This window comes from Ochotona princeps, chromosome 10 (genome assembly GCF_030435755.1).
Source record: "Ochotona princeps isolate mOchPri1 chromosome 10, mOchPri1.hap1, whole genome shotgun sequence".
In the NCBI taxonomy this organism is placed as follows: domain Eukaryota; kingdom Metazoa; phylum Chordata; class Mammalia; order Lagomorpha; family Ochotonidae; genus Ochotona; species Ochotona princeps.
Genome location: NC_080841.1, coordinates 63,181,039 through 63,190,076, shown reverse-complemented (window position 1 = coordinate 63,190,076; position 9,038 = coordinate 63,181,039).

The following is a 9,038-nucleotide window of genomic DNA, read 5'->3' as shown; positions in this document are numbered from 1 at the left end:
GAAATCCATTCCTATTTTAAATAATTTTTTGTTTCGTCCATTTGTATTCATAGCTTAATGCAAAATACAATCTAGTAATAGAGTAAAATAGGAATTATTTGATGCTTTTCATTGTGTTTTAAAACTATACATACAAGAATGTCTTCAGTCATTGTTTCAGGACAATTAGCATTATTATGTTTTGTGAGCTTAATCCAAATATTTTAGATTGTAAATGGGAGCTGCCCAATCTGTTCAATGCCCTGATAATCTTTGCTACTGGAAAATGAGAGTTTATAATGACTCAGGGAAAACATCAATCTCAAAGAGCTCCTCAATCTCACCTGGGACAAAGGGGGACTTCATGACGCATCACTCCTGTACTATGCTTATATTCACGCTGAGGCAAAAGTTTCATCTGGAGGCTACTTTACACACACACACACACACACACACACACACACACAGGTATATGTTCTCTTGTATACTCGGGAGCAAAATCCGATTGGCTTTTTTTTTTTTAAAGAGGCTGTAAACATTCTAACATTGCAAAGAGTTGTACCAACTTATTTGCTCATATTCTTTGATAAACTAAATAATTTAGCACAATTCAGTCTCCAAAACATTCATGCAACACATACAGACACTTATAGGCACAGATCCAACAAAATCAAGCATGTTCCTTCCTTCTTTGAAAAATCACTTTTCTGGGTCCAGTGCAGTAGACTAATGGCTAAATTCTTGCCTTGAATCCTCCGGAATCCATTATGGGAGTCAGTTCGTGTCCTGGCTGCTCCACTTCCTATCTAGCTCCCTGCCTGTGGCCTGGCGAAACAGTAGAGAATGGCCCAAGCCCTTGGAATCCTGTACCTTCATAGGAATCCCAGAAGAAGTTACTGGCTCCTGGTTTCAGATTGGCTCAGCTGCAGCTGTTGTGGCTACTTGGGGAGTGGACCAGCAGATGGAAAATCTTTCTTTCTGCCTTATCAATAAAAAATAAAATAAATCTTAAAAACAATACTTGCTTATACCATCTTCACTAGGTGTTAAAAAAGCCATAAGCACCTAACTTCAAATACTTCTGGCACTCATTGAAAACCACCCTTCCCTTGAAAAATGAAAGGGCTCTCAGTAACAGAACTTTAATGGATTTCTGCTTCATCAGTTATCGGTTCATCATGAAACTCTTTGTGTCTCAGTTTACTTTCCCAGGAAGTGGAGCCTATCTTGAAATGGTTTCTTGAGAAGATAAAATGAGCTATCATATTTAAAACAATTGGGATAATGCTTGGCATTTGCCTACTGTTACATTTTTATTAACCATGTATCTTTCAAATGATGTTGGTGATCTAAAAATGCACCATGTTGAAATAATTCAGATAGTATAAAAATTAAATTTAAGTCATATAAACTTTTAAAATTTACTTGTGTTTATTTTAATTACAACGGAAAGAAAGAAAGAAAAGAAGGAAGGAAGGAAGGAAGAAAGAAAAAGAAAAAAGAAATAGAGGTCTTCCGTCTTCTGGTTTACTCCCTAAAGCCTGACACAGCCACAGCAGCATGATTTTGAAGCCTGATATAGGACTCCCACATTGCCGACAAGGCCTCAAATACTTGAACTGTTGTCTTCTGTCTCCTGGTGTTTGGTGGAAATTAGTAAACTGGAATGCAAGCTGGGCCTGGGATTCAAATCCAAACATTCAGATAAGGGATGCAAATAACCCAAGTGGTGTCTGAAACACTGGGTCAGATGTCCACCCCTGGAGCATTTTTTTTTCTGCATTAAATCAACTTCATTTATTTAGTGAAAACCAAATTCGTGAGTAATGGTATCTTTCTAATGTCTGAGAATGGTTTTGATCATCCTTACTAAGAGTGCTTTAGTGTATTTTCCATTTCTCAAACCAAAGCATTCTGTGGGAAGTTTTTTGATTTCTAGCCTACAGACAGCAGTGCCCCACATATAATTTTAGAATTTCCTACACTCATTCATTATTTTGACTTAAACTGGGCATAAAGAATTCAGGACCCAATGCTGATATGGCTCTCCTCTCTAGAATGATTTGTTTGGGTCTACTTAGATCAGAGTCATTCTTGTGTGAAAGTCCTCTCTTAAAAATGATTTTTTTCTAAATGCAATCCACCACTAATCCTCCTCACTGATTACTATAAGTGAGAGGGCAGATAATGTCCATTTGATGGAGTGTGATGATGACATTAGTTTAAAAAGAATACAGTGGGCTTCTGGTGTGTCCAAAATGCTTCAGCTGCATCATTACAATTTTGTCAGCATTTACCCTAATGGACTGAGGGAGGTCAAGAGCTGCAAAGATGTACATTTTTTATAATGATAGTGTGCCTTTCGGTGTATTCGTTCATTCAGCATGGATGTGTGGGCTTCAAATGGCCTGAGCACTTAAAATACAAACAATGTAAGATCAGCTCAGGAGAGAGAAACTAAACCGTAGCCACATGAGACAATGAGAACTGTGAGAGAAGCACACAGCCCTGTGCCACGAGCTAACAGGACAACTAAGTATTCCTCTGCTGGAGAGCACAGAGGTCGGTGGGGGAGGTTCCGGGGAGGAGATGAAGCTGGCCTGGGAAGGACTGGGTATGGAACTGTTCAGGTGGGAAAGGGACAAGATCCGTGTGCCATGCTCGTGGGGCTCAGGTGTGAGCCGGAGCCCGAGCACCAGGGCAGTGGATTTCACAGCGGGACTAAGAAGGTAGGATGTGATTGATGGGGCAGTACAGGAGGGTTACAAAGAAATGCCAAATGCATCTGGAGGGGAGTGGAGAAGCTCTAAAGGATTATAAGCAAAGCAGCAGCATAGCAGATGGGCATTTGAGAAAAAAAAATACAGCGTAAATAAAAAAGATGAAAGTACTACAGCGCCAGCTTTGTAAGTGTGAATGAGACCCTGAGACCTTAGTGCTTAACCCAGATGAAAAGCAATGGCATAATGGGACTCAATCCAAGGCTGCAATACAGACGACAGCTGTAACCTTGGAGACTTTATCAGGTATTGTTTTGTTTTTCCTAAATTGCCTCATTTTGATCTGCATAATGGCTGTCTCTAGAAGTGTCTATAAATTCCTTCCTATTTTACAGATGACGAACCGGCAACCATTAAGGTGGGACAGCACAGACAAATCAAGCCCAGAATAGGGATTGCATTTGACTCTTTGCCACTGTCTCTGGCTTTAAAACCAGGCATACAGTTTGAATTTGAAGATGGAGAGTGAGAGTGAGAGAGAGAGAGAGAGAAAATGAGAGAGGGAGAGAGAGAGAGAGAGAGAGAGAGAGAGAGAGAGAGAGAGAGAGAGAGAGAGAGACACGAGCGAATGAGCCAGTGAGGGAGCTTGGGTGCCTAGGCTGAGGAACAGGTGAGAAGGTGGCTTCGTCAGGCTAAAGGAATACAGTCAGTACGGTAGAAGCACACAGGATGACCCTGTGCAATCTACCGTGCGCATCATCAGTTCAGTTCTAGACTGTCCTATTTTCCCTAGAGCAATAAGAAGAAAAGCCTGGAGAGTTCAAATATTTAAAACTCACCAATTTCTCAGCAGACTCACAAGCTTTCCCTGGGCTTAAGTCCCGCAAGAAACACCACCAGCAGCTCTCCAAGAGCAGCTGTGGAAATTACATGCCCGTGGTCAAAGAAGTACAAGACTGCATGAGGCATCTCGGTGTGCCTGCTGATTGTAACACATACATCTACACAAGGGCATGTGGCAGATGTTTCCATGGTATACGGAAGGCAATAAGTCATCAATGAACTCCTTCCTACACATCATTGAAACTGGCAGAGGATTTGGCTTACATAAATGCCTTGGTACAACAGAATGATGGTAGAATTCCTCCAGCAAGAAAACACTGGGGAGCAACACTTGGATATGGAAGATAGACTAACTGAGTTCAATAGGAGAGTTAGATAATGACAAATTATGTCGAATGGATAGTTAACCTGCAATATGACTATTTCTAAATTTAACAGAGGTTAACACAATATAAGAAATGGGCAACAGGAGCTCATGAAAATTCCTGGGTGAAAGAGTCACAAAAAGAAACGGAATTTTAGAAACACTAACTTAATAATTAGGATGGATCTAAGTGTTCAAAAATGATAAACACAGAAGCAATTTTAAAAAAGCTAAATGGTATAATCAAAGCGAAGGGGCCAAAATTTGAAGAGCAAACAAACGGACAGTATTCATTAACATTTCAAAAATTCTTGGTTTCAAGGTTTCCTGAATAAGCGTTTCTGAAAAAAAATATTGTTTCTATTTATTTTTAATGAAAGACATTTTAATACTTCTATTTACTTCTCATAATTGCATGGTAATTTTTATTATCCTCAGTATCAAAGTTTGGAATTAGTTTTGATTAGGCATAGCAGTTACTGACATCAGATACTGAATTTCCTGAGCAGGATGTTTGGGTCAGTTCCTATGTGTAACAGATTCTCTATGCTTTCAATGATATTGTTTTTATTACCCTCTCTGAAAAATATTCCATTATATATTTCCACATGTAAAAAATTTTTTAAAGCTTTTTTTGTTAATTGGAAAATCAGATTTACAGAGAGAAGGGGAGACAGAGAGAAAAATCTTCCATCCATTGGTTTATTCCCTAAGTGGCCACAATGGCAGCAGCTGAGCCAATTTGAAGCTAGGAGCCAAGAGTTTCTTCTGGGTCTCCCACACGGGTACAGGGTCCCAAGGCTTTGGGCCATCTTCTACTGATTTTCCAGGCCACAGGCATGGAGCTGGATGGGAAGTGAAGCAACAGGGACACTAACTGGTGCCCATGTTGGATCCTGACAAATACAAGGAGAGGACTTAAGCTATTAGGCCACTATGCCAGGCCCAGTTTTTGAAACCTTTGCTCGATTGTTTCTTTATCTTCTTTCCATGCTTCAGTTTCAGGAGAAGCTATTTGAATAGTCAGTTTTATGCCTATTGTTGCCATTTGCATGATTGTGATACTCACTGTATGACAGTCAATGATTGTGATACCATGACAGCTTATCAAGGGCATGTGGTAAACATTGTACTAGAGGTTTTATATCAGATATTTCTGATTCTTATCATAGTCATCAATGTCGAGTTGTTTTTCCTCCCCACTGACATGAAATATCAGCTTGTTGCTTGACTTATCCAGAGTCATATAACTTCTACATAACAGCATGGAGTTCCACCCTTAGTATTCTAGCATTGCACTTTGAACTCTTCTATTATATTACCTAGAAATCAGTATCATAAAATTTACTTTATCCTATAGTCAGTAAGTATAGCCTTTTCAGTGGATTCGTTCCATGTTTTTATTACTTCATATCTATGTTACAATCAATTGTATGTGACATTGTGTCGTTTTTGTGACACTACTTGGTTTTTAATGTATTTCTTTGCTTGTTTTTTTTTTACCTATTTGCTAATCATTGATCCAGAAACTGTTTAACCTACATGACACACTGTGAGGGGGATCTTCTAACAGAGGTTGCCTAACTGAGCTGTATCTTTAGTCAGTCATGTGATTGGAGGGATAATCCTCGACTATGGAAGGTAAGTAAACAGAATCAATTTGAATGAACAAAAATCAGATATTTTCTGAAAAGGTGCAGGCATACAAAGAGCCTAATTTTGTGACGCTGAGGTAGAATCTTGAATACTCATTGCTGTTTGCTAATATAAATTTAAAGAAATACCAAATGGATTACAAATCATGTACATAAGTGTTAAACTCTTCAGCCTTCCTAGCAGCCGTAATACTGTTTCTGGGAAAGTTCCAGATAATAAATACCTTTAGCTTTTGAGACCATACTGCCTCTGCTACAATTACCTAGCCAGATCATTATAACAGAAAGCCCATAGGCGATATGTAGACCAATGTGCCCTGTTCTAGTAGAATTTTATTTAAGACCATAGAATCTTGATTTTCATAAAATAGCCACATGTAATACAGTCCTATCCACTTTTTAATTTTTTTCCCAACCACTCCAAAATGTAAAAATAATTTTTAGATCAGTCACACACACCATCAGGCAATGGACTAGAATTTTCCTGAGGGCCATAGTTAGTAGATCTTGAACTCACGTGCCACCTGTGGAGGCAGGAAACATGTCTCTGGCCTTCAGCAAACCAGCCAAAACACAATTGTTCATCAAAAGTGACGACAAATTGTGTAGCTGCTGTGAAAAATCCTTTGGCGTTTTGAGAAATAAATTTAAGTATGCTACTGGTTTATGAAGTACATCTGGTCCAGTATTAAGATCTAGCGTTTAGCTCTTTGATCATAGTCCTCAGTCATTTAGTCTCAAATACACCATGTGCCACTTGTCAGCTGACTCCCTAGTTTAACACTGCCCTCTGCTACTAATCATTTTTGACACAGTCTGAAACTGCTTTCTGTAGAAGCTCACTGTGCCAAAGGGAGATGGGTGGTTCTCTGTTATCTTCCTAGCCAACCAGGCAGGCACAGCAGAGACTGACTCTCACAATCTGATTTAGTGTAAAAGAAAATGAAGGCACGAGATTGGATTCTTCTATATGGCTGTGTTGTGGCTCTAGCACAAATTGTGCTTGACTGTCAGAGAATTTCCAATATGCATGAGCAATACATACATATCATTCACTCAACCCTGTCGGTCGTTGACCACATGCTGGTTGTTTTGCTGGAAGTTAGGAATAGCATGGTGAGTAGATAAGGTGAGAATTATCATTATCTCTGTAAGTCCATAACTAAGTGTCTTAAAGTAATCATAACCTAAAATACCGTATTAGATTCAAAAGTCATATGCAATTTTTCAAAAATTTAAGAACAGTTAAAATAAAAACTATATTCTAGTGTTTGATGCATAACATTTTTGGAGAGAAAGATCTTCCATTTGATGGCTCACTCCCCAAATAGCAACAACAGTGGCATTGCCAATATGAAGCCCAGAGCCTCCTCCAGGTCTGCCCTGAAAGTGCAGGGTATCAGTGCTTTGGGCCATTCTCTGCTCATTTCCCAGCAGAGAGCAGGAAGGGAAGTGGAGCAGCTGGAATATGAACTAGGGCACATATGGGACCCCAGAGCATGCAAGGTGAGGACTTGAGCCACTAGGCTATAGCACAAGGCACCGGTATGTGAATATTTTCAATCCAACTGAATGACCCTCAAGAATGTAGAAAATGTAGAAAACATGAGAGAGAGAAGGAAGTGAGACAGATGGGAGGAAAAAGAGAAACAGAGAAAGAGAGAGAGAATTCTTCTATCCTTTGTTTCACTTATTAATTACAGCTGGGGCTAAGCCAAAGTGAACCCAGGGATCTGGTGCGATAGTTTAATGGCCAAAATCCTAGCCTTGAATGCATCAGGATGCCATATGGGCACCGGTTCTAATCCCAGAAGTCCCACTTCCTATCCAGCTCCCTGCCTGTGGCCTGGGAAAGCAGCCAAGGACAGCCCAAAGCCTTGGGACCCTGCACCTGCATGGGAGACCTTGAACAAGCTCCTGGCTCCTGGCTTCGGATTGGCCCAGCTCCTGCCATTGTGGCCCCTTGGGGAGTGAACCATCGGATGGAATACTTTCCTTTCTGTCTCTCCTCTTCTCTGCATATTCACCTTTCCAATTAAAAATAAATAAATAAAACTGAATCCAGGAGCCAAGAACTCAATTGGAATGTTACATGTGAGCAATACACATGTCATTCACTCAACCCTGTTAGTCATTGACCAACGCTGTAACTTGCTGCCTCCCAGGGAGAGCATCGGCAGGGAGCTTGAATCAGAAGCAAAGCCAGGCATTCCCATATGGGCCACAGTATGACAAGCAACATCTTAACAGCTGCATCAAGCACTCACTTCCAGGAAAACAATTTTGATGTCATTGTAAAAATAATCTATTTTCTTACTGCTACTTTGATTTTTTTTTTTAAATATAGAACTATTCACAACATTAGGCAGACATATTATGTTTGCAATGGTGTAATAGCTGTTTCACTCAGAAATTTTAACAAACTTTATTGTCTAATTAGTCCCTTGAGGGCTACTGCATGTTGGATTCCTTTTCTTCATTCTCTTTCATTTCTGGAGACATATCTGGGTTAATGAAACACATTAAAATAATCAACTTTTTGAATTATCCATGTGTTCTGCCACTGAACTAGCTAGCTATGCTTGCTGCATTGCTGATATTATTTTAGATGTACCAAATAACCAATTAGTATGATTTCAGGTTTACAGGATGTTGAATTAAAAGATATCATTGCTCATTAAAAATTAGTAGGAATTCAAGATCCTGAAGTAGAAGTTTTTTTGAGGTAATATCTCAAATACCATGCACGATCACTAAACATTATTTTCTCCTTAATAAAGTGACCTTGGAAATAGCAATACAAGTTATCTTATAGATATTAGTAAGCTAGACTTTCAAAATGCTATTTCATCACTGTCAAAATTCCTTCCACTCTATAGGCTACATTATTTTCTTGTTAGTTGTTGTGAGTTTTGAATGTAACACATGCTACAGCCAGGATTTCTAAGTTTAAGTTCATTATCTCATAAAGTAATGCTTATAAAACAGACTGCTTTATATATTCATACAGCTTTTCATATTGTAATAAATTTTAAAATCTATTTGTATAAATAAACATTACTTAGCTTGAAAGAACTGAGAATGTTCTCCCCATGGGTGGCAGAAGCCCTAGCACTTGGGCTCCCTTGTGTTGCATTTCCCAGGCCTTTGGCAGAGAGCTGGATTGCAAGTGAAGCTGCCAGCTTGACACTGGCTTAGCTTGCTATGCAACAACGTCGGTCCCGGAGGTATTTGTCTTGACAGGCTCGCAGTGTTTCGGTTGTCCCTGGCATGTTTCATAGGTATACTCTCCTTCTTCCCTCAATCATTTTTCATGGATTTGTATCTTAAGAAGGCTGTGCAGAGAGACTGAACTCTAAATACCTAATTCTTAAGTTGGGGCCAATGTTTTGAAGTAGTGGGTTAAGCTGCCATTTCAGAAATGAACCAGCAGATGGAAGATCTCTTTCTCTGTGTCTCTACCTGCTCTCTGTCTCT